General features: G+C 55.8%; 1 protein-coding gene across 9 annotated transcripts in view; it reads right to left on the bottom strand.

The window, feature by feature from the left end:
• CACNA1E (calcium voltage-gated channel subunit alpha1 E) overlaps nucleotides 1-17,479 on the bottom strand; it is a 129,650-nt gene extending 112,171 nt beyond the window's left edge. For 3 of the 9 annotated variants that reach the window (XM_042033759.1, XM_042033754.1, XM_042033762.1), the window contains exon 1: nucleotides 17,392-17,476. The gene's annotated coding sequence lies outside the window, so the exon portion shown is untranslated. Of the gene's footprint in view, nucleotides 1-17,391 lie in introns of all 9 variants that reach the window. The other 6 variants (XM_042033753.1, XM_042033755.1, XM_042033757.1 and 3 more) reach the window with 4 other exon arrangements.
• Nucleotides 17,480-26,222: the final 8,743 nt, after the last annotated feature.

Here is a 26,222-nt window from a genome sequence, read left to right as displayed (position 1 = left end):
TGCAGGCAGCGAACCCCAGCGCCAAGGATGCCTTCAGAGCATGGGCAGGCACATCCCTGCTGGGGTGGCAGTGAGAGACAGGGCTGTCTGGCCTGACACAGGGGCAGAACCAGGCACAGTCGCTGGGAACACCCATCCTGACAAACAACCCAATGCCCAAACTTCTTCCAGCACCGCCTTTGAGACAGTCTCATCTCACCCCCTCTCCCTGCAGCCCTGCCTGCAGGGCAGGCAGGTCTCTGCAGCTCCAGGCAAGACAGCCCTCATCACACATCCATCTCATCTACGACCTGCCACCCCAATTCCAGCTCCACATCAGCATCCCAAATCCCCAGGAGAGCAGAGCAAAGGCAGACACAGACCTGAAGGGGTGTGTACCATCCACCGCGGGCAGGAACTGGGAACAAGGGACGATGCCTAGCACAGCTCAGCGCTCCCCTTCCTCATATGAGCTCTTCCACCCAGCAGGGGAGAGGTATTGCTCCGGTGGGAGCAGCTCTGCAAACAGCAGGGACCAGGCTTGGCAATAGGAATAGCCTAGGATGGGAAAGCCAGCGTGATCCACGCGCCGGCAGCGCCCGGAACCCGGCAGCGCTGAGCGCAGCCAGAGAGCGCGCCCTCAGGAGTTTGCTTTCCAAAGAAGGGCACAGCCAGGACTCCTTAAGATAATTTCCAGGCTACCCTCCAGGAATTATCTCCGCTCCTGCTTAAGAGTACAGGCTGTCATCCCTCCAGAACTACGCTGCCCTTCTCCCTGTACTCCCATCATGAGGGGATTCTCCTTGGAAAGGCTGTCCAGGGCTTCCGGTCATCCCCCAGCACAGGGCACACAGACAAGGCAAAGCAGAGGCATGGAAACAGCCCTGAGCTCATGGGCCTCAAACTGTCCCCTTGAGCAGCCACAGGCACAGGGAGAGCAGTCTCTCCACATCCCAGCCCACCATTCCCTGCATCTGAGAGCCAGCGTATGCAGGTAGCCATGGACAGAGCCCCACCACCCTGAGGACAGCCTGAATCTATATTTTTTTTAGTGCACAGCAGCAGCACTGACTCTGCACATCACACCTCGGCTGCTCCCACACCCAAGGAATGGGAATATGGGAAGCAGTGCTGCCAAGCCTGGTAACTCAGCCTGAGCTGGCACATCTCAAAGGGGACAAGTGAACCCACGTGACATCCGAGTTCAGCATCAGTCCCCATCTCCCTGAGCCCTAAAGCAGCTGAAGAAGTGCCAAAGTACGAAGAGGAGCAGGCGCTGCCCGCATGAGCCAGGGTGTGTTGGAAGTTGCTGTGCAACAGAGAAAGAAAATGCTTTAAAAATAAATAGAGCAGCCTCTGGGAAGAACTGCTGGCAGAAGGCAGCGAACCCTGGCTCCTTGTTCCGGAGCACCTGGAAGGAGGCAGCATGGAGGAAGGGGCTGAGAGCAGGGCACTGCTGCTGCTGAGGGACATCAGGAACCCAGGTCAGCTTGAAACCACAGACGTAAAGAGGATTTGATGTAGATACAGAAGGAAAAATAGGGAACCATGCATGAAGCCCTCACTTCTCCTGTACCCTGCCCTGGGAATCGTTTGTTCGCTCGTGCCAAGGCTGAACACACGTGGTCCCAGGATCACAGAATGATTTGGTTTGGAACGGACCTTAAAGCCCCTCTAGTTCGAACTACCCTGCCATGGGAAGAATTTTTTCCAAATATCCCATCTAACCCTGCCCTCTGTCAATGTGAAGCCATTCCCACTTGTCCTGCCACTCTGTGCTCTTCTTAAAAGACCCTCTCCAAACCTCTTGAAGCCTCTTTTAGCACTGGAAGGGGCTCTAAGGTCTCCCCAGAGCCTTCCCTTCTCCAGGCTGAACAACCCCAGCGCTCTCAGGCACTTCTCACAGGAGAGGTGACTGTGAGACCTGGGAGCTGCTCACTCTGGGCTCCCCAGAGGGCTGTCCCCACCCTGAGTGGCACTCGCCGCATCCCGGGCATCGCCAGCACTCATCCCAGCTCTGGGTTCATGCTCCAGCTTATGGCTTCTCCAAAAACACCTGCCTTAGCCAGGAGCTGGGATGGGGCAGGAGGGACACCCAGCTCGGATTGCAGCATCACAGGGGGCAGCATCCCGTGGCCACGAAACCGATGTTTAACCTGGCAAAGCCAGGGAGAGCAAGCTCTCACTTCCAGCGGTGCCTTGACTGAGGTGACTCACACACCTCAATGTGTGTCAGTGCCTAATAGACCCGCACAGGTAATTATGCCATCCTGGAAATAGCAGATTCCCGGCAAAAGTACTCACAGCAGCCCTGAGAGGGGAAAACAAAGGGATGCTGCAAAGGTGAGCAACAGCAGGCTTTATTTGTCTTTGACTTCTGCTCCCACTATGCACAAAGAGTCGCTGAAAAGGTCTCATTGTTTGTGCAAAAACGAAGACAATCCCTCGAACAAATTGCATGGCGAAGAAGGGAAGGGGATAAAAGTCTGTCCTGCCATCCTGGGGGGGAAGAAATTCCTCCCTGTGACAGTGGTGAGGCACAGGTTGCCCAGAGAAGTTGTGAATGCCCCATCCCTGGAAGTGTTTGAAGCCACTCTGAGCAGCCTGGCCTCATGGAAGGGGTCTCCCTTTGGCAGGGGAGACTGGACCAAGATGATCTTTAAGGTCCCTTCCAACCCAAACCATTCCAGAATTCCATGCAGAGCATGTGCTGTGTATGCATCCTCCACTGCAGGGTCCTCACCAGCAGCTACAGCCACAAGCATAAGGACAGAGCAGAGCCCTAAATCCCTGGTAAACAGAGCAAAACCCTCCTGATTCCACCTTTGAGGAGGAAAACCAGGTTTTCATTTGTTCCTTCACCCAGGCCCTGTTCACCTCACACACCACAGAGAACCGAGTGGATTTGCCTTATCCTGGCTCTAGCGATGGGACAAATGGACAATAAAAAGCAATTTCTTGCCTGGCAACATCACACATACACAAATGAGACCCTGAGGACCCTTCAGCAAGCAACCAGCTTCCCTGCTGCTCAGGAAAGCATGTCCCAGGACACACTGCTGCTTAGGGACAACAGCCTGGACCAGCCCCTTCCTTTCCTCCCATTCCCCATCCTTCCCTGTTCCTGCCATCCTCAGCCGCTCCAAGCTGCTGCACACCCCCAGAGCTCATCCTCTGAGCCCAGTTTCTCCCACACTTTGGGAGATGGGAGAAAAACAAATAAATGTTATTGTGGAGCTAAAAAGAACATTTCAGCAGTCCTGCTTCTTCCACGAGGACTAATAACCTGACCCAGCAAGCACCCAGTTCTCACCTCCTACTCAATGCACACACTCCCAGGAAGTGCCAGGGGCCCCTCTCCTGCTCAAGGGAGACCACCAAATCCCTCAGGAAAGGCTGGCTGCCAAAGGCTGGACCCTGCAGAGGGCCGTGGGCTAAGGCAGCCTGGACATGAGCCTCAATGCTTTGCCAAGGTGCCAAGTGAAGGGGTTGTGCTTCTGGAAGCCACCTGGCATTGCAGGCACTGCTCTTTTGGATACACCCAGCTGGACCCCAGCCACCATCAGTGGCCTCTTCTCCCTCCAGTGACACAGCTTTGCCCCCAGCTCTGATGCCAATTCCCGCTCCGTGCCACAGGCACAGCAGTGCCGATCGCCCACCATCTGCCTTGCTTCCTTCCAGCCAGCAGTTCCAGCACCTCCCTTTGGACCAGAGCCACTGTCTTATCATCGGGCTCCCTCTCCTCCTCTCAGTGTTTCTTCTTTCAACAGGAGCTCATCCAGCTCCGCTTTCCCTTCTTTTATTCGCTCACTACAACCGCTGGCATTGAGCCGCGCTTGCCTTCCCTCCTTCTCCTCTTCGTGGCATTATTTCATCTCTGCTGTTCCATCCCTCTGGAGCACGTTTCTCAGAATAATTTGTGCCACAGCAACCTTCCTGACAGAGAGCTGCTTTGTGGGACCCTTAAGCGTGGTGCAAATGAGCTCAAATTAAGGATGAGACTAATTCACGGAGCAGAGGAGGGCAGGCACAGCCAAGAATAACAGCCTAGCCCCAACCTCCAAGCTCACGCTGCTGATGGCTGGAGCCTGGAAAGATCCTGCAGGAAAAAAGCAATGTACATCCCTTTTCTTACACCACTCCTTATGTAAGACGTGCATCAGCCCAGCGCAGCATTCTCCACAGTCCTGGCTGAGCAGCCAGCCCGGGCAGGGAGCTAGAAGGAGCTTTGCTCTGACCCAAGCTGACTGCTCCACGCATCAGCTCCATCTCCCTGCTGAAATGATGCCCCACAGCTCAATTAGTTCCTAACTCCATCACAGAATTGGTCCTTTTGCAGCAGCACGTGCCCTGGGAGCTTGGACTTCACCGTATTTGCAAACATCAGCCCTCACACTGTGGTGACTGCTTGCTGGTGGCCCCCCCCAACCATCCTTCTCCGTCTCCAGGAAGGAGAGGCTCCTCCAGCCGAGGCTCCTCCACAGGCTACACACACTCAGCTCTTTTTACACCTGGGAACTGCCATCTGGAAGTTTGAGACATCTCCGGGATGGCAGAGGCCTGGCAGTGTGAGACTGATGGCGTATGTCACCCAGCCTGCAAACACCAGGAGGGTTCTCCTCCGGCAGGGCTCGGCCAGCTGGCACTGCCCAGTTGTCTGGCACAGCCATCCCACACTGCCCACTTGACCAGCACAGCCCTGTGCTCACCACCACCCCCACACTGGACACCAGCAGAGCCCATTGGCTCCCAGCCCCTCAGCAGCAGGCAGTGCTATTTCTGGCAGCGTCACTCCCCCTCGCTCTCCTCTTGCCCACTCACTCCTTCCTAAATAGCTTCACGCCACTGATTTCCCCATGCCAGCCATCCACCGTCTGCCGGCAGGATTCAGAGCACCAGCAGCACGGGGAGAACCAAGCAATCATCCTTCACGGCCCCCAGCCCCCACCTGCACAGCTCAGAGTGGCAGCAACCAAAACCCATCCCTCCCAGAAGGGTACCACGCTGACACATCCACCCTTCCCAGACTGGCACGGATACATGACTCCCATACAACATCTCGGGTTTAAACCAGGTCATTTTCTTGCTTCAAACCTTGTTTGTGTGTCGGCTGCCAGCTGAACCCCCTGGGAGGGCTCCAGTCTCCCTCCAGGGCCTGTCAGTCTGCCTGGGGTGTGTTAAAACTCCAGCACAGAATCACCGTTTGGGAATACTACACTCTTGTGTTCTGGGTTCTACACCCTCCCCTCTGCCTGAAATGGGCTGGACAGTCCCTAAAAACAGGGCCAGCAATTTGTTAACAGTCCCATGCTGAAAACCTGGGGTGCTCAAAGCCTGTGCATGCCCCAGATGGGATCCCACTTCTCAGCACTGGGCACAGGGTCCACAGGGTCAGCCCTGCAGCCAGGACCAGGCTCCTCCAGTGAAACCAAAGCTTCCCCTAAAGCAGTGGCTGCCAGGGCCGAGTTTTTTGCCTCCCCAGCTGCAAGAGCTGCTCACAGGCTCTGCCCCAGAGCCACACAGCCCTGTCACCTTCCCCAGGCAATGCTCGGCTCATCACTGCACCGGGGCCCATGGAATCATCAGCCTCAACGAAGGGAGGAACCTTAAAGATGATCTTGTCCCAGCCCCTGTGCCATGGGCAGGGACACCAGGTTGCTCTAAGCCCTGTCCAGCCTGGCCTTAAACACTTCCAGGGATGGGGCAGCCACGGGTTCAGGAAAGCAGGTCTGTCCTGGTCCTTTTTCCTGTGAGTGAACAGCTCTAACATGCCAACAGGGAGGAAGCAGGCCTTGTGTCCAGAACTTTGCTCTTCCCATGCTTTGTTGGACCCTAAGACATAAATCTGCCCCATGTCCTCCAAAAACACCCCTGAGCCAGAGCACTGACGCCTTCCAGCTAAAGCCGCTGCTACACATGGGCCAGCCCAATACAGACCAGAGCAGATCCCTCACGTATCGCCCACTCCCAGGCACGCCCCGCAGCCCCTCGGGATGGATCCCCAGCCTTGCACACACAGGCTGCATCTTGGCTCATTTCTACCACGCTCAGGTTTATTTTGCAGAGGAAACCTGGCCCCAGAAGCTCAGCAGCAAAGCTTGTTAGCACCAGCGAGTGCCGAAGGAAAGTGTCGAGCCGCCTGCAAAGAGCTTCCCAAGCTGTCAGCAGCCCTGCAGTGCCGGGAGGCACAAGACTCAACAAAGCCTTGGCACCCAAGGTACCCTTCTGGAGAAGCTGTTTGGAAGCAAGAATAATCCACGGTGATTTAAGGCTCTTTCCAGCCACGTTGGATCTCCAACCAGGGTGCTGAACCACCCCATAGCCTGGTGGGGATCCAAGAGCAAGCCCAGGTATTGACCTCACTTCCAAGAGTCAAGGGTGTCCCACAGAGTCCCAGCAAACTGCCAGGAGCTGAGCCAACACCTCTGGGTCAAGATCCCTTTGCCTCCAGGCTTTCCCACCCCACCTGCAAACCAAAGCACCACAGCACAGACCCCACCACACAGCCTTGACTGAGGATGCTACACACCAAGCAATGCATCTCAAAGAGGTTTGGGTGCTTTCCACATCCCACAGGAGCTGTAACACGAGGCCAGTACTGAGTGTTTCTAAAAATCTCAGCCTGCTGCGAGACGTGGAGCCCCGTGTACGTAGAGCCTGCTTGAAATGGCTAACGGATTGCATTTTTTCCAAGCTTGCTACTTCCATATGCCAGGAGGAAAAAAAATAATAATAGAAGAAAAAAAAGCCCTAAATCAGAGCAGTGATAAATTTCTAAAGCCACTGTAGCAAGGGGAAAAAAAAAAAACCTGTAGTAGAAGCAGCCTCCCAGAAACTCCCCTGTGCTACAAATGCCAAATTAAGTCGAAAGGAAGAGGAGGGGGAAAACCCACTTCCATAACAACATATTGTGGACAAAAGGACAACAGCAACCACGGTCTGTCGCTGCTGCCATCCAATTCAGCATCCACTGCAGCAGCTCATTATTTGAGAAGTAAAACCTGCTCTTTCACCCCCAGGTCCACAGCAGGGCATGGAAACACAGGCTGGCCCCACACTGCCTCGGGAGAGCAGGAAGCGTGCAGCCACCAGGCTGTCACCTGATGGGACTTAATGAGGAGTGGCAGGGATGAGGGTTCACCTTGAACCCAGCAGAAGTGGCCTGATTTCACCCTCGTTGCTGGGCTTCCTCCAGGGACCACTGAATCCCACCAGGCTGACGCACAGCTCTCGGACATCTCCTGTGCCGAGTGCCTGCTCACACGGGGCACAGCAGGGAACAAGAGGCTCGGCCCCCCAGCAAACCTGCACGGAGCTGCTCAGCGTCCCCAGGGCCAGCTCTGGCCCATCCAGGAAAGCCTCGGGCAGCGAGCCCTTCTCTCCCACTACACTCCCAGGGAGCAGGAGGGGGAGCTGCTGGTGTGCCCCACCCGCCCCTCGTGGTTTCCTGGGACCCTGTGCCACCCAGCACGCCAGGCTGGATGGATGGATCCCCTCTGGCTTGTTAAAAACGGGCTCTAACCTACGGCTCCCCCGGCACCGTCCCCCTGGCCCCAGGGTGACCAATGTCGCTGGCATGTGACCAACAGCCCATCCCGCACCGGGGAGGGCCACAGCCCCCCGCAGCACAGGCAGGCGCGGGTGGGCAGCAGAGCCGCGGAGTTCTGGCTGGACAAAGCTCTTCTTCCCCTTCCCTGCGGGATTTCTCCCTGCGTTTTGCCAGCATACTCCATCCCAGGCCGGGGAGGGCTGCGGTGGTGCCGCCCCTGCTCCTTCCCGTCTGCAGCACCCAAACAAGCCCGGCCCCAGGGCGGGGATGCTCCGGCCCCAGCTCAGCCCCCAGGTCCCAGCACGGAGCTAAAGCCACGGTGCCATCCCAATCTACCGCAGCGTGCCCGAGGGACCCTGCAAACCTAATGATGCTTTGGTTATTTATGAAAACCCTGGGGTCTGCAGGCAGAAAATCAGGGAAAATTCAGCTCGCTCCAGGGAAGGGCTGGCCCAACCCAAGGCACCGTGCCATGGAGATGCAATCCTGTCTCAGAACCAGAGGAGCAGCAGTACCTGACAATTCCCAAAGCAGCCCCAGCCACTGAAGCTTCAGGAAAACACACACCAAGCAAGCTGCTGATTTACTGAAGGGTCCAGCAAAGAAGCATGGTGTGGAAAAACGTGAGTTTGGAGAAGAGATGAAAAATGCAGTTATTTGGCATTCAGAAGATGAGATAGAGGCAACAGAAGATGAGATAGAGGCAACAGCATCCTCAGCTCCACCAAGCACGAGAGGCCACCAGAGTAAAACATTGCACAGCCAAAATAGGGCTGGACCAGAAGTCACTCCCAGTCCTCCCTCCTTGTCCCCAGTTTCAGAAAACAGATCTGAAAAAGTTAATACAAGAAGCTAAGAGCTAATACAAGAGCGAGTGTTTTTCAGCTCATTTCTTTAGACGACAGACTAAAACCCTCACACATTTCTATATCCCAGTGCAATGTTTACATTCCTTTGCTGAAGGAAACAGCAGGAGCAGCCCAAAGCCTTCAGCGTTCAACCTTTGAATCTACCAAACTACAGATCTGCCCCAAAACAAGGGGAGAAAAGGGATAAAAACCCAAAGACATTTAATGCAACCAAGACACGAGGAGACCTTTTCAAGTCACCCACACCCTCCAGTCCTTTGGAAACACATTCAACACTCCAAGACAGCTTTTATATATTGTGCTGGGAACCACGCGTGGCCCGAGGGAGGTGATTTGTCTACTCCTCACAGTGAGGGACAGCAACAGCCACCGGCAGCCCGGGCGATTTGACGATGTGCACCAAGGCACCAGAATCACACAGGCAGCACCTCTTTCTGCAGCCACAGCCACCCAGTCCAGCTCCAGAGAAGCCCCTAAAGTCGAGGCAGGGGATGGGGAGGTTATTCCCACCCCAACGTGCCAGTGTGAGTTAGCCCATCACAGCAAAGCAGCATCACCTGGGCAGATGGAGACATTTCTCAGTGCAATCCCATAAAGCGACGATAATAATAATGTGCTGCAAGACAGGGTGATCAATTCCTGGTGTAGGGTACTTGTGTTTAATAGCAAGAATCCAATATCACCTGGAAAGAAGAACTGTCAAGCCTCAGTACGTACTCTGTAGCTCCGGGAGCCACATTCCCCTTATATGCCAAGTCTGGTCTGTTTAATATTAAATCCCCCCCACCTGAATTATTAAGGGAACTGATGAACAAGAGAGGGAGATGAAAACACCGTAAGCTGTCTCTCCTATCTACCCAACCTGATTTTAAATCCTCACTTTGACTCTGCCCCTGCTGCTGGCACTCCATTCACAGCGTAAGCCTCTGTTAGTAAAATACATATTTAAGCCATCAGAGCAGCTCCAGCTTCTCTTCTCATCACCTCGCAGCAGCTCTCCTCCGCTGGCACTGCGGGTGGGACGCTCCCCTGAGGGTGACAGGGCTGGAGTGTCACACATACAGGTGCACGCCCCTCCTTTCCCCTCTCCCAGGCACGGGGAAACACCAGAATCCCAGAGCCCCCTTCCTGTCCCTGTCCCCCCGTGGTAGGAGGAGCCTTCAGGATTCTGAGGGGAAAGCATCACGACCTCCCCTGGACCCCATCCCCTGCACCCCTGGGAGAAACTGCCTTGGAGATCCACGCATGGGAGCTCCCACCTTGTTACCCAACACCTCTTCGGGAAGTCTGGGCCTGGAAACTTGCCTGTTTGGGGCAGAGAGGTTGCAGGAGGAGAGCCAGTGGGATGGAGCCCGAGTTCCCCCCTCCTGCTCTTCACGAGCAGCTCCTCAGCCCCGGCAGCAATTCCTGGTCCTGCGGGGGAGAGCATCTCAGGACGAGCTGCACGGTGAGGGGAGCAGGGAAAGTGCGAGAGCACATGCAAGAGCTTCATGAATTCAAGACAAAGAGAACAGGCTTTGGGGAAGAGACCAGCGTAATTAAAACATTAATTCAGATTACACCTTCTGCTCTGGGCGAGCTCCAGTCATCCAAAAATCCCAGCAAGGGATAGCGCCAGGTCAGAGCCTGGCTCCACACCACAGCCACAGCCCCAGGCACACCAAAGCCCTCTCCATCTCCGAGGCAGAAGCTGAAAAACCACCTTCCTTCTGAGGGACTCAGGGAAAACAAGCTCCAGCTCTCAGGGAGCAAAGAGACAATTAAATACCTGGAATAACAAGTAGGAAATAGGCGACAGCTTCAAGGCTAATAAACCCTCTGAGCAACACTAACAGCTCCCTGCATGAGCACAACAGACAAAGTGACTAAAACAAAGTCACGACAGTCACAAGTGAGTCGAGTGAGACATGGCAGCGACCGAGTGAGTTTTGGCAGCTGGCTGGAAGCAGGCACTGGCACAGGAAGCAGGCAGGGCACACTGCAGCATGCCTGGCCAGCTGTAAGCTGGCCACACAATGCTGGGAGAAGCGAAATGCCACTCCAAAGGTCCAGCTCAAGAGCCTGGCCCATAGCTCAGTGGCAGAAGGGTAAAATCCTGCAACAGAGTGAGAAATTCTCCCTGCATGATCTTAATACCACACACAGGTGCTGTCTGCCCAGGGTGCGGGTGGTAGCCGGCCACAGGGCAGGAGAGATCTGCTGAGCAAAGAATGTCAGCTCCAGGAGTTGCTGGGGGTAAAAAGTGCCAAGAAGGGAGGAGAAGAAAGAAAAAAAGTCATTTTGTCTGGTGGAAACCGTCTAGTCCAACACAGCAGACACACTTCATTTCAATTTTGCTTTTTATATCACATCCACCACAAGAAAAACAGGACCAGATTTAAAAGATGGCTTTCAAACCTAAAGCCTCCAAACCTTCAACTTCCTGTTCTGGCACACACCATCAAATCTGGACATTTTAAAAGCTTCTACCCTCTTCTCAGCCTTTTTACTGGTTCTCATGATTTTGCCTGGTGCAAACCAGCGTCACCCTACAGAAACATTTCAACTTCAACCAAGCTGCTGCTTCCAAGGCTGGGGACATCCCTGTCTGTGGTCACCAGACCACACCCTGGTCCAACACGTGGGATGTCTGTGGATTCCCTGGATCACCACACTGTACCCTGAGGAGCTGATTTCCTCCTCTCCTTGCTCAGCATTACCCAAAGGCATTTGAGGGCATTCCTCACCCCCTGTGACACTGCAAAGTGCTCCAAGACCCCGCAGCGCTTTTGGTGCCCCAGGATCTACAGAGGCGATGGACAAGTCAGGCTGGAAGGGGAAGCAGCCTCTCCCAGAGCTCAGCGCCCAGAGAGAGGGAGCAGGAGAGCATTTACAGGAGAGCAGGCAACAGCTCTCCTGGTGCACGGAGTGCAAGAGTGGTGGCTTTCCAGCCTGGACCAGAAGCAGGCTGGAAGGAGAGGGAGGAGCTGCACAGGCAGGTGTGAAGGTGGACATTGACAAAGCAAAGCTCTCCTGCCTGGACCAGCTTCCCACAGGGTTACTGTGCCCATCCAGCTCCAAACCAACTGGCATCCAGCCCATTCCTGCTGCCCGTCCATCCCAACCCACCCTGGACACAGTCCAGCTGCTCCCAGGCAAGGAAAAGGGCTGGAAGGACAGGCAGGGCTGCACTGCAGCCAGCCCTGGTGGAGAGACCCCAGACCTAGAGCAGCCTCCAGGGCAGCACCAGCCACCAAAGATGGGATGGGGAGGCAGGAATGCCACTGAACACTGAGCAAGGAGGACCAAAGGAGAGGAAAAGTAGAGAGGCACATAAAGGATCCACAAATGCCCACATAGATGTGGAAAAGCCACGTGAGCACCATCGCACCAGAGGACACTGGTGAAGCGGCCGCCACCACGCACTGCCACAGAGCAAGAGATCAACCCAGTCCCTTCTTCCTCCTCCCAGGAATCTGACACCCTGGAAAAACCTGCCCAGCCTTTACATTCTGCAAACCTCAGCTCTAAAAATAACGCTCGGTGCAAGTGACACATTTCGCGTGGAGCCGGCGAGCGCAGCCCACGGAACCAGACTCACTTCGCATCAGGGACAGGTTTTGTAAACAAGGCTTTTTAAAGGTTGCTTAGTAAGCCATGATCAAGCATCCAAAGCCATCGTTGAATGGGGCAGAACTGAAGGAAGGACCCCATCGCAGGGAAAAATCCCTCAGAGGAAAACAGGGTGGGGAAAACCCAAGGGCTGGCCCCTGTTTCCCAACGTGTCCCATATGCCGCAGCTCACATTTGTAAGATTTAAGATGGAGTTTCTCACCCTGTATCACACCGCAAGAAGGGTCCCAGCTCCAGCCATGCCCACAGCAACAATACTCCCCTCAGCAGCTGCTTCCAGAGAGAAAAACTCCTATTTTTAGGGAAAGCAGAGGCTCAGAGATAGCCAGATGACCCCACAGCTGGGGGCTGTGCACCCCCTCCCAATCCCCCAGATAAGCAGTGTGATCCTTCCCTGGCTGCTGCAGCCACTCCCCAGGGGCCAGGATGAGAGGCAGAGCAGGAGGAAGAGTGGCCCAAAGTGCTGCTCAGTTAATCACAGTAATTAGCCACCATCTTGAGTGACTCCCATTAGTTACAGCCTGATTTTCTCAGGCACAGTCAGCACACGAGGTTTCAGTTAAAACTCATCTCGAAACCAACATGGAGGTACCACCCTGACCCGTGGTGGGGCTCATCCAGAACATGGGAACATGCACAGGAGGTGCTCTTTTCCTTGAAGGACCTGGTTTAATTAATTTTAAACTGGGTATGATTTCCCAGCCCTGCTTGGGAAGCCTCAGTGAGCACACCACGGCTTTGGAGAACAGATGCTGGAGGGCAGGAGTGGGGAGGTTTGCGTCTTTCCCACCCAGTTCCGGGAATTGATCCATGCCCCGAGTGCAGACCAGAGATGGAATTTCTCTCTGGAGCACTGACCATGTGCTCCCATCGCCTCATGAGCCCCATGGAAACCCAGAGCAGGCAGGGAAGCACAGGCACCCTGCCTGGATTTTTGGGAGCAGGATCGCTGCCTACACTCTCCAGGGCTCTTTGCTGGCAGTGCCAGCTCACACAGAGCCCTCCACCCTCCAGCACTCACCTCTAAAAACCACACACGGTGCCTCAACGCCAAGCAGGGCACCCAGCACAGACCCATTTGCTGAAAGTGCTTGCGCTGGTTCCTGTGGGAGGGCACGAAGCAGACGGAGCCAGGGTAACAAGGGGTTAAAGCCCACCTTCCGCCTACAGCTTGGAAAAACAAGGCAAGGAGAATGCAAATGCTCTTTGCTGAAGCAGAAAACTTCACAAAAATATTAGCCACAGCTTAATGGGCTCTCTCCAGGGATGTGCTGGCAGGGGTGAGGCTCAGCTCTGCCCACACCTCTGTGCTTTGAGGCACCTTTCCAGCTGGTTTGTGCTTATTTATAGGCAGCAGTCCTTGGAGAATCACGGGAGCAGATGCAGCTCAGCCCCTTCCCCCTGACAGCTTTGAGCTTTCTGCTGCCTTTCCGGCAGAGATCAGGCTCAGACGTCTCCAGCATCTCGCCGATGCCGGGGGGCAGGCGCTGCGCACCAGGAGCTCGGGGTGTTTTTAGCAGGATCGCCCATTATCTGCATGTGAAATGAAAGGAAATCGAGTGTTTTGGCACTAAAGAAATAGAACAATAATCCTGAACCAGGCTGGGAAGCACAGATGCCTGTGGACGGCAAACTGGGCAGCAGCAGGGCTCGGTGCCTCCACAGGGAGCAGATGTTTCGGTGCCCGTGCTGCTTTGTTTAAACAAGTGCCTGGAAAAGCCAATATTGGATCTAAATCCACACAAGGCGGCCTCTGAAGCAGGGAGCACGTATCCCAGCATGAAAAACCCTAAAGACAACACATCTCTGCCGAAGAGAGGAAAAACAACCCTTCTGAGCCAATAAATAACACAGCTGGGCACAACTGGAGGGTCGCCTTGACATGGGATTTTTTGGGGAGAATCCCTTCCCCAGAAAAGCAGGGGGGGAACCTAGCCCCTCATTCTGCAGGTGCCATATCCCAGCACCACAGGGGAATTGTGGAGCAACTGATGCCAGGGAACATCTGACCCAGCCTGCTGCTCAGAGTAAAGTCAGGATGATGCCAGAGGTATCAGAAAGGGAGAAAGCCCAAAGCCTTTGCCCCCCAAGCCCCTGGGCTCCCGCCTGCCCTGATCATTTCTCAGCCTGACAGAGAGCTCAGCAGCCTCTCCCTGGGCACGAGGCCTCACGCCCGTGACTAATGGTATGTTTTGACATCCCTGAAATACTCCAGCACTTCATTTCAGCCGCAGGGAGCAGGAAGGAAGGAGGGGACATGCTGGTGGGGAGCCGGCACCGGGGAGGGAAGGGCAGGAAGAGCTTTTGCAAGAGCAACAGGCAGGGATAAAGCAAAGCAGCATGGAAAAGACGCGGGAGATGGACGAGGGGCAGGTTGGGACCTGGAAGGCACCTGGGAAGCCTGTCTGATCCCCTCTGCTCCTTGGCTGTGCCTTCCCTGGAGCTCCGTGGAGCTGCAAGGCACAGGATTTATTTATCATCTCCTCCCGAACACACTGCCTGAGTGCGGACACAGGGATGCTCCGCTAACCTCCAGCAAGGCTGGGGAGGGATGCAGGATGGCCTGGGACCCCTGCCCGGGGAGGCAGGAGAAGGCAGTGTCCCCAGGCTCCTCTCTGGGCTGCCTCCGGCAGAGGCAGGAAGGTGACAGACAGCGATCCCCGGGGAGGTTAATTACCGAGCCCCTCTTCCCTGTGCGCAAACCGGCACCTCCGGCCCCAGGGGAGCCAGCGGAGACACAGCCCCGGGCTCTGGCAGGGCAGCAAAGAGCATCCCAGCCACCAGCCGAGCTGCTGGCCGCCACCATCTGCCAGCCAGCAGCACCGCGGAGAGGAGCAGCCGAAGCCATGGGGGGGATCTGGCTCTTTTCCTGACAGCTCTTGCTCATCACCAGCTGCTCCCGCTGGGGCTCAGGCAGCCCTGCTGCACCCCAGGGGCTGCGGAGAGGCAGGAGCGGGGTCCCTGCACTGGGCTCCTCATCGCCACATGTGGTGCACGGAGAGACAGAGGTGGGAAGTGGAACAGCCTTGGGAGAACCGGCCCAGAACACACCCTGCCCCGAGGGAAGTGGCCCAGAACAGCACCAGACTCACCCCAACAGAGCAAGCAGAGCCTCCTCAGCACTGAGGCAGAAGATCCACCCCCCTGCCTGCATCACCCTAGTGTCCACCCATCCATTCCAGCCACGAGCATCCTCGGTGGCACCCACGGAGCCATTCAACCACGGGATGCAGGAAGGAGTAGAAACTCCGGCTGCCATCACCAGAGCGCCACTCGCAGAAGTTTTCTTGGGTCACTGGGAGCAAGGAACCCATCTGGCAGCAACAGAGGTGCTGGAGGAGTGCTGGGGGGACTGATTTCTCTTTTCAGCTGTCACTAAAGTCATCGATGTGGCTGTGAGTGATTCACACCAGTACATGAAAAGCCTGTGAGTCACACACTGGATGCAGTGGGTGGGTGCATTGACTCAGCCACGCCGGGGATGGGGCACGGGGGGCTGCAGCCTCACAAGGCCAACGGGACAGTGCTATTTGCATGGGGTCAGAGGCACAACTGCCTGCCAGAGATCTCACACACATGCTCAGGTCCCCACTAGTGCCTTCAGCAGCGTGGGTGAGCCAGAGGGAGACTCTGCCTCGCCACCAACCTGTCACCTGCCCAAAAGAGGTGCCAAGGTGCACCGGGGCTGGGCCGTGCTCTCACTCAGCCTCCCACCGGCAAAAGGTTTGCACTGCCCTGTGTGGCAGCAGAGGAGGAGGAAACCCCCAGGTGCTCAAGGGATGCAAATGCATCCCAAACTACAGCGAACAAACTTTCCAGGTACTCCAGGACCGCTGAGGAGCAAAGAAACTGAGCCAGGCAGCAGCAGAGACCAGAGGGGAGCGCAATGCCAAGGCCTGATGCCACCACCACCTCCTCCACCTCCCAGTCCTGTAGTCCCTGTCTGCAGTCCCCACATCCAGGGGAGCTCAGCCCACCGGCACAGAGACCTGCCGTGCTGCATAAATGCTTTGGGGAGGCAGAGCTGAAGGAAAGCCCTCCAAACCCCTCTCGTTTTGATGGCACTCGGTCTCTCCAGTCACTCAGCGGGTGCTGGATGTGCCCCAGCCTTGCCAAAGCTGCCGGCAGCAGCAGCCGAGGCTGCGAGTGCATGGCTCATCCCGCTGACAGTGCCTTCCGTGATGCTCTGCCTCCTCTGCCAAATCAGCCCAGCCGTGGATCGGGACCAGCCGAGAGTGTCACCACATCCCACGGCATCCCGAGCCCAGACCGCCCCATCTGCAGCGCGGACCAAGCCCAGAGAGCAGGGTGAGACCACCCCGGGGGCGCGGGGGGATGCGGCCCGTGGCGGACACAGCGTGGTGCAGGGTCCAGGTAGCGCTTGTCAGTCCAGGATCGTGGGGGAAGAGTTATCCCTGGCCCCGCTCCAGCCGCGCGAGGAGCCAGCAGGAGCCACGAGCACCAAAACACACGCTCTGCAACGCAAGAGCAGCTGGGAGAGCTGGAACAACGAGGCAAGCAAACCCTGATTTAGGACCCCACTCATTCATCACTGTCACCAGCAACACCCAGGCACTCGGGAGCAGGACCTGGACCCACGGAAAGAGGAGACGGGGTGCAGGGAGACAGCACGAGACAGAGCACTGGCTGCCGAGGGCAGGAAGAGGAGAGGAGGAAAGAGATCCCGCACATTTGGGAAGCCTTGGGCTGGCAGGGCAGGTGGACTGGGGCTGAACGAGCCCAGTGCCACCCTGCATCCAGCCAGGGCTCCCCAGGGCGCTCAAGGCAGGGAAAGAGAGGGGGGTGACACCTCAATCCGGCTTCACCCACTCACGCACTGGGGTGTGAGGGTGGGCAGCCCCCGGAATGGCCCCACTTACACACGATCCTTCCGAGGGTGGCGGGTCCCCCGGGACCCCCAGCCCCCCAAACCACCTTCAGCAGAGAGCCGAGGCTCCCTTAATACAAACTTTGCGAGAGCCGATCCCCACACCCCAGAAACCTCGGGAATCGGAAAAACCGGGAGCGGGGCTACAAACTTGGGGTGCCGTCCCAAAGCGCTGCTGCAGCCCCCCGAGCTCCCCAGGCACAACCCACCTGTGGCCGCTGGCTGCCGCCGGCTCCTTCCCCCGCGCTCCATCCTCGGAGCCCCGCGCATCCCGGAGAGCGGCAGAGACAGAAGGGAGGGGAGGAGGTGTCCACCGGGAATCGCTCAGAGAGAGGAGGAGGAGGAGGACGGAGACAGCCCCAACTGGCGTCTCCCGGCCGTCCCCAACAGGTAGCAGCGAGTGGGGGGGGGAAGGGACACACGATGTCCCCGCGGACTTTGGGAGAGCGAGAGGGAGCTGGCCCAGGGCCACCAGCCCGCTGGGCATCGCTTACCTGGAGACAGAAGCATGGATCCGGCCGACGGTTATTCCAGAGACATGATTTGTAATGGAAAAGGGAGGAAAAGAGCCGTGGGGAAGGGAGGGAAAAAACGGAGGGAGGGGAGAGGAAGAGGGGAAGGAGAGACGAGAGGAGCAGGGAAGGAAGGAAAGGGGGAGGGGGGATAAAACGAAATTTTAAAAAAAGAGGGAGAGGGGGGAGAAAATAGAGACAGTTAAAATCTGTCTCCTGCCCACACAGTGAAAAAGAAATTTCTGACAATCGGAGGAAGGGAACTCGCACATAAACCAGAGGGGGCAGACGGGCGATAACAAAGGAGGGAAGGAACCGAGACAAAACACGGCGGCAACTGTCCGGGCACACAGCCCCTGGCTGAGCCCCGGGGCAAGGACGGGGCACGCGGCCTCCTCTCCGCCCACCCAGGCCACCCCGGGGTCAGCCACTGCCCAGCAGCAGTCCCCACAAACCTGGCAAGGACCGCCCCAGTGCCCCCCCAGCCCGTGCCGGTGCTCCCCAGTCCCTCGTTCCCGACCCGGGTCTCCTCCTCTCTGCGCACACCAGGGCACGGTGACCGTAACAACCAGCCAGAGCAAGGGCATCTGTGGCGACAAGGGACACGGATGCACAGCCCCCGGCTCCTGATCAGCCAGACAGTGCTCCCACGGCATGTGAGAGCTGCCGGTGGGAAGGGGGTGCATTCCAGTCTCCCTCTTCAACCCCGTTTGCAGCCCAGGTTGCAGCGGTGCAGCTCCACTGCTCCTGCTAGGGCTCCGTTTTGCTTTCCCAGGCAGCAGCCCCGGACAGCTGGACCCGGAGGTGCAGGGTGGAAGGGCTGCAGGTGACACAGGCGCTCTGCATGTCGCTCAAGGAGCCCCGCAGCACCGCCGCTGATGCTGCCTAGGGCTGCTGCTCCAAGGCAGCGCACAGACACTTCTTATATTCCCCCTCAGCACGGGCAGGGACGAGCCCTGGCACGGCACAGCTCAGCACGAGCCCGGCTGGTTGGCACAGAAGCCCCCAAAATCTTGTCACTGCTGGCTTCTCTGGGGGAGCACCCACTGCAGCCTCGGCCGCGGGCTCCTTTGGGTGGCCCACGCCACAATGTCCCTTTCCCTGGGCTTTCTCCTTTCACCGCCCTGCAGAGTATCCCGGGAAACCTGTGAGGCTGGGCAGCATCCAGCAGCACCCTGGACTTTTAAGCTTCCGGGGCTGGACACAAAGGCTGCCCCGAAGCTGCCCCTGACGCTTACAATGTGCTGCTCCGTGGCACACAGCCCCTGCCCTGGCACATCCCCCTGGGCCGGGGCACCGCTTCTGTCCCTTGTGCTTTGCCAGGATCCTGTGTGGCTCTGCCGTGCCTTGCTGGCATCTCTGGGGCTGGGCAAGCAGCTGAGCTACTCCCCCAGCCACCCTGTTACAGGGACGCCCGCCCGGGTGCTGTCTCTCTAAAACCTTCATCCCTAAATCTGAATGAAGAAAGTCCCGGAGACGAGCACTTCATTTAAATATCTCATCCAACACTCCCTTCATTCATTCGTGCTCCTGCCAGCACCTCGGGGAGGAAGCACAGAAGAAAACCTGCGTATTCCCATTCTCTTTGGGATGGATAGAAATCCCTCAAACAACTCCCAGGCCACTGCAGACACCAAAATCCAGCCCAGGCAAGGCCATTCGGGCATGTACAGAAGGGTACAAACGCTGCCACAGGGTCCACTCCTGTCCGTAATTCTCCCACTCACTCTCCCGCCTTCCCACAAGCTGGCACTGATAGGGATGAGAACATTCCCTGTTAGAGGGCACCCCTCCAGCTCCCCAGAGCAGCGGCTTTGACACCGTCTCTCGCACAGCCCTGCATGTGTGGTACTCCCAAGTCCTGCTTTCCATGGCCTCTCTGCAACTGGGACTTATCCAGGTGGGAGCCAGATGGAACACTCCAAGACCACTTCCCCCGTGACGAGCCCAGGGTAGGTCGATTTAAATACACATGTGCTGCTCCTTGGGGACCAGGGATGCCTTGGATTCAGACGTCTCCATGGTTACCTGCTCACGGTGGGAGCTGGGGGTAACTGGACTCTGGGGAGTTCAGCATCCGTCTCCCTGTCCCCCATCCCTAGAACCCCACTCGGCCCCCTCTGCCTTCCCAGCAAGGCTGCTCCCGGCTCCGTGCAGCACGAGGGGGAGGAGAAGCGAGGTTCTCCCCAAGAACTTGTTACATTAATAATTTTGCCGGCTCCTTGGATGATTGGGCACGAATGCAGATCAGCTTCCTCATCCCGAAAGAAAAGACATTCCTGATCGGGACCGAGACAAAGCTGAGCATCTCCTCCCACCACCCAGATCTAGACAGGAATGAAATACGGAGCGACAGCATCAGGAGCAGCACTGACATCCCAGTGCTGAGCCGCTGTCGTCTCGGGGGAGCAGCGGCAGCACCCACCCGCTGCCGGCATTCCCGGTGAGCTGCAGGAGCTTCCCTCAGCCCTGCAGGGTGAGAGCCCAAGGTGCAGGTCAGAAAAGAGGCAAATAATGCAGAGCTGCAAAGCCTAGGCAGGCAGACACGGGCGTTTTTACATCCAGGGGCATCCAGCTTTGCGCAGCCCCGAGCTGTGCGGGAGCACCTGCAGACACCTGAGCCTGCTGTCCAAAGCCCTTGGACCAGATCCGTATTCTCTGCCTGCTGGCTGACCTCTCATCCTCATACAGCAGCACTGCTGAGAGTGACCTCAAGGACCTCCAAGCTTTTAATCCCGCTTTCCTTCCACGCAGCACAAAGCTCTAACTAGTTTTCCTCCTCCTCCTTCCTACACGTACAGCCACAAACACTTCAGGTGCAGATGAAGGGCAGCAGTTTAGAGGGCAGCAAGGAGAGCAGTCAGAGGCCAGCAAAACACAACTTGTTGAGGAAAAAAATTGCCTGGAAGAGCTGGATTTGTCTAGCCTGGAAATCAGAAGGCAGAAGAGACTTGGTAGCAGTCTCCAATTACAAAAAGAGTTGCTGCAAAGGGTGTGGGAATAAATTGTTCTGCATCCCCACAGGGAACAGGACAAGGCTGTAAATTGTAGATTAGACTCGAGAAAAAACACCTCAGGGGCAAAGATTATTTAAGCTGTGGGACAGACAGCAGGGAAGCGGCTGGGGCTTGAGAGCAGGCAAGACAAACACCAGTGAGGTGGGCTGGAGGAAGCAGCTCCCTGCTTGAGACTGGGAAGGGACCCCCGTGCAAGGCATGCTCTTTCCCGGGCATTTCAGCACTTAGCGCCTGCTTCAAGCTAACCTTGCACTGCTTTCTGCTAAGCGTGAGTGGACCAACAGCTTTTTTGGGGGTGATGCCTCCCCATTCTGCAATGCCCATGATGTTACAGGTACCACAGCATCTCAACCTGCCCTCCTGGGGGAGGGGAGCACCCAAATCTCTGTCCTGTGCTTAGGACCCACAGCACATCAGGGAACAGTGTTCAGGGACCACCTCCCCTCCCAGGGAAGCTGCAGCAGGATGGCATCACCCACCCTCCACTTCCCAGGAGGAACTAGAGGTGGGGTCCAGCTCCTCACCCCCTCTGGGGCCATCAGTACCTGTAAAATTGACCAGTCTGGGTCAGAAAGTTCAGCTCCTTGTGTCTCTTTTGAGCTGATCTGTGTGTTTTTCTACCAAATAAGCCTGTGGGTATTTTAAACAGAGCTAAAGAGATGAGAGATGAAGCCCAGGGCCAGCTGAAAGCATCTTTAGAAACAAAGAAGCCCCATGTATTCAGCAAAACCTTCAACCCAACTGCCAGATTGTCTGCTGGTCCCATCAGGTGGTGAGAGCTGGAGATACCCACCAGAAAGCCATGGACTTCCATGGGGAACACATCCTGCTCTCCTGGAGAGAGGAAGCTGCAATTGCCATAGGGGAGAGAAATTGGGCAAGCGGTGCTGTGTGCCTTCCACAGCTGGCAAATACTCAGAATTCTGCCTTGGGGTGGAAAAAAGCACCTTCCAGTAAATGCCAAGTGCTCTCACTGGGGTTTGTTCCCAAGCACCTGCCCGTGCCAAACGATGCACTTCTGTTTAACAGCAGGAGAACCCATGGAACTCAAAACATCTTTAATAATATTTACTGTCTCGCAATAATATCAACACCAACGAGGCCAGAGGAGAAAAAAATCGTCCTAAATCTCAGGATGTTTATGTAAAGTGAGACTAAACTTTCCTGAAGTAGGAACTTTTCCAAAACCAGATAATCCTCCCTGGAAAAAAAAAAAAAAACCCAACCAAAATTTTCAGTAATAAATTTATGAGATGAGGTTGCAAAAGAAAAATCCCAGAGTGCTGTGGGAGGCAGGCAAAAACATGGATCTTTCTCTTTCGGGACCACACTTTTGGCCAGCTCAATCCTGAATGGGATGATCAAGAAGCACTAAATTTGTCTGAAAAAACTCCTAAAAATCTCATCTGCCCGTCACCTATTGCAGACTGCAGGAAAAAATGTCAGCAAATTTCCCTCTGGATGCTCTGGCCAGATGTTGTCAGCTGGGTTATGACCAAGCAGGAGGCAGCTCCAGCCTGTCACTGGAACCTGAGCAGGGAGGAGATGCCTTTGCCCTGCCTGCTGCTCCACCCCAGACCCTTTGTTTACATTCCAGTTATGAAACAAGCACTGCTCTCCACTTCCCAGATCCCATCTTTCAGCTGGAGCATGTATTTTCCTGGCACTCGTTCTGCTTCACTACCCAGCCTCCTGTGTTTAAAATGTCTCTGCCATGTGGAAAGCACACAGGGACCTGCGCTCTTCCCCTGCTCCTCTGCGACTGCAGGTGCCTGGATTTCAGCAGAGACATTTTTATCCCCTTCCCCACCCTCCCCATCCGTGCCTGAGCTGTTTGACTCAAATCTGAGCCATTTCTCAGGGTCTGTCTCACAGCCCAGTCAACACAGAGGGAACCGGTGCCAAAAACCCATTTCTTTCTGATCTGATTGTTTGTTTTCCTGCCTTTCCAGTTTGGGATTTTTGACAGGGAGCCATGTGAAACCAACTGCTCATTGTTTACTGGGAAGCCTGCGGCTGCGTTTTAGTCATTTTGCTCGCCAGAGGACCCGAGGAGATGATGGAAAGTCAATTAGCTCCCTGCAATAACCTCTTTGGCAGAGCTCTCTGGTATCCACACACACAGAAAAGCCAACCCAAACAAGTGCCCCGGGGTGTCATCGCTGGGCCAGGGCAAAGCTGCTCCCGCTGTGCTGCCCAGTTTCCTCCTCCCCTGCTCCCACAGCAACGCCCCAGCCGAGGCGCCTCCCCAGGGCCACCCTGCTCCTCATCCAGGTCTGGTCCGGAGGGTTTGGAGAGAGGCACAGCAGGGCAGAGTCCCCGAGAGGGCAGCACTGCCTCCAGCTCCATCATCCTGATGTCATCTTTCCAGCTCCCCCAAAAAGCTCCTCATGCTTGGGCAGGATGGGCAAAACCTCACCTTAAAACTCTGGTGGCAACCCGAGACACAGATCCAGTCAGCTCCTCCCCGTGACAGCCCAAATATCCCAGGTGCATCGGCTGCGTGGCACTTCTCCCACCAAACCTTCAATCACATTCCTTGAATCTGCTCCAAGACAACTTCTCAGCATCCCCCTGACTGCAGGGCAGAACACGGTGTCATCCCAAGAGAACAAATAAAAACAGGAGCTTTAAAATGTGTGTATTCTTAACAAGTACATTGGAAAGTCCCTTGGTACCTGCTGGCAGCTCCTCCCCAACCCCAGGGCTCATCCAGGTGGGTTTAAGCCAGGATTTGATGGATTTTCCAAAGCCCCTACTCCTCTCCAGCCACTCTTTCCCACCCAAGTACAGCAACAGAGTGGTCCAGGTTCTCACACACCCAACAGCAGCATTTTGGTCTCCTGTCCTGTTCAGCTCCTCCACCAGCTGCAGACCTCAGCAGCAGCTTTGTTGTTTATCACATTATTAAAATATTAGTGAATTATTAAAAATATTTTTAACGAGCACAGCTTAGGGCTGAGTCCCAAATGCTTCCAGAAACAAACATCTTGTAATGTTCCTCCACTTACAGTAACCCTGAAATGGACCAGAAAACATTTATTTTTCAGTACAAGTTCTCCTGATTTCATTCCTACTCAAGTCAAGCACAGCTCCTGAATCATCGCTTTTATGCATTATATTTATGGTGTTACCAGTTGTATGCCCTGCCCTCATAAAACATTTACCTTCACCAGATGAAGGGGGGCTCAGCATCTGCAGCAGGCAGCCAGTTTGTCGTGATCTCTTATAGACTCAGAAAAAGTCAACTTTGAACAGTTTTGCCTTTTCCACACTAAGTTTGTAGGGTGCCCGAGGACGAACAGGGCCTGCTGAGGCCCCTGCCAAGAGCAGGGCAGCAAGAGCTGCAGGTGCCCAATCCGCCTTCATCTCGCAGTCTTTTCCAGCCCTGGCCTGGGCAGAAGCAGGAGTCAGGCACTGCCTTATCCTCAGCCCAGCTCCCAGAGCTGGGAACCCCACGAAGCTCAAAGCCACCTGATATCCCTGCTCCAAACACATCCACCCACCTGAAGATCAGCAGCCCCAGGAATTTTCATGGGCTGTGCCCAACCCACCCATTTGGGATATCCTGGGGCTTGGCAGCTCGAGCCTAATTCACTTGCTTTGATCAAGAGGGATTTAGCACAAAACATCACCAAATAGAATCATTTAGGTTGGAAAATACCCACAAGATCATCGAGTCCAAAGGAATCCATCCTTTCCATCCACTTTGCTCTCCAGAAACAAGCTGGATTTTATTCCCCAAGCCTTTAACCGATGGATTTACAAAGAGGCAGTGGCTCCCCCGGTGGGATCTGACCCATGGAATTGAAGCCAGAGGGCTGCAAAATGACCTTAACACCACAGAGGGGCTCACTGCACGGCCACCAGCAGGTCCAGCCATCATCTGCCAGCCCACCCCAGCTTTATATGGACACAGCAAAGAGCTAAAGACCCCCTGAGCAGAGCTGTGAGACGGTGATGAGTGTCCCCAGGGAGCCCCAGCACTGTTCCCATGGGGGATGGTCCTGCCCAGGGAACAGGGAGCCACACACCAGCAAGGCAGCCAGCATCCCCAGGGCTGCTCAGGCTCCGAGGCACAGTTCCAACTCATGATAAACAACAATATTAGTGAAATAATTTCTAAACAGAGCCAAACAGGAGCCTCTTGCCAGCAGGCAGGGAGGGAGTCTCACTGCAGGAGGCACTCAGATGTGTGTACAAGGGAAACTTCCAATGCTGAAGAGCTTCTTTCTGGCACCTCTCTCCTCCTGGTGCAGCTTTTCCCTCAACTGCAGTCTCTCCTCCACACCAAACAGGCCTTTTCCTCTCCCCATGGCACTCCTGGCGGGGCAGTCAGCATTTGTCACATCCTTGGAGTGAGGCACTCCCTCTTCAGACAGGTGTCCTGCAAAGTCTCCACTATATGGAATGCTTTATCCCATCCCTGGAAGGGTTCCAGGCCACGTTGGAGAGGCTTTGGAGCAACCTGGTCTAGTGGAAGGTGTCCCTGCCCACGACAGTGGGGTGGAACCAGATAGTCTTTGAGGTCCCTCCCAACCCAAACTGTTCTGTGATTCCCACTCTGGCCCAGAGAGAAATTCCTATTTGAGCCCCACAGACCCCAGCTTTAGGCAGCCAGACACAGGCCCCAGAAAGACAAATCCCGAATGCCTCCCCTCCCCTGGGCATGCAGCACTGCTCAGGGAGAAGGGCTGGAGCAGGATGAGGATCTGCAGCAGCCACTCCCAGGGCTGCCTGCAGCCAGAGCTGTGCTCCCAGAGCTTCCGTGCAGCCCCCAAGCTGCTCACCTTAACCCAGCTCCCACCCTAAGCCATCCTGCCCCACTCTGATCCCTCTGCTCGCTGGAGCCACTGACAATGGGTGTTAAAGCCTGGCAGAAGCAGCTATCAGCAGCGGTATTTATGAAAGCTGGGAGCTCTGAGCCAGCTCTTCTCAGCTTTTATACAGCTCTCCCAGTGTGTCTGCCAGGAGAAACAAGGTTTCAAGGGGTCTTTGAGGAAATTTGGATCCAGGTAATCCAGGAAAACCCAGAGGAGGCTGCTAACCACAGAGGGAAAACATGAGTCTGCAGCACACAGAAAGGCACCACAGCTTTCCTCGGCTTAAGGCCACATACCAGTCCAGGCTCCAAGCTCTTCCCAGAGGCCAGCAGGATCCTGGGCTGTCTTGTCGAGGCAGCCCAGCTGTGAATTCCTATAGGACAAACCTGGAGTGATGAAGCTGACTGCGCCAAGGAGAACCTGTGGTCCCAAAAAAAAGAAAAATGGAGATGAGAAGAAGGCAGGGGAAGGCAGGGGAAACACAGAAACAAGGCCTACGTGTACCAGCTTTGAGCACAGCCTGTTACCCAGCTGATGGGGAACAGAAGCTGCTGCACTATTTTTAAAATCTGGAAATGCAGACCTGGATTGAGCAATGGAATAAGAGAAATTGCTCTCATGAGCTGCAGCTGAGTCTCTCTGTTCTCACCTCCCTTCCTTCTGCAGCCTCCTGAGCTGCAGCACCTGTTGGGCTCACTCCAACCCACCTCATTCGGGCAGGGCTTCAGAGAGCTTCTCCCTGCTCCCCTCGGGATGGCACCTGGGGGACGCCCGGGGCTGCCTGCACCTCCTCCTGTGGAGACGGTGCTCCAAAGGAAGAGCTGGTGCTTCGCTCTGAGGAAGGCAGGGAGAAGATGCAGCTTTTCAGCCCAGGATTTTGGCAGGTCCATCTCCACTGCCTGTCTCTCCCCCCTTGCCTTCCCTGGGAGCTCACATTTGGGCAGTTCCAGCTGAAGGCAGCCAGGAGCTGAGG

The sequence above is a fragment of the Corvus kubaryi genome, unplaced genomic scaffold (genome assembly GCF_017639235.1).
Source record: "Corvus kubaryi isolate FWS band 111438036 unplaced genomic scaffold, C.kubaryi_AGA036_p1.0 37361, whole genome shotgun sequence".
Lineage (NCBI taxonomy): Eukaryota > Metazoa > Chordata > Aves > Passeriformes > Corvidae > Corvus > Corvus kubaryi.
Note: the sequence above shows the minus strand (reverse complement) of the source record. Positions and strands in the feature narration are given on the sequence as shown.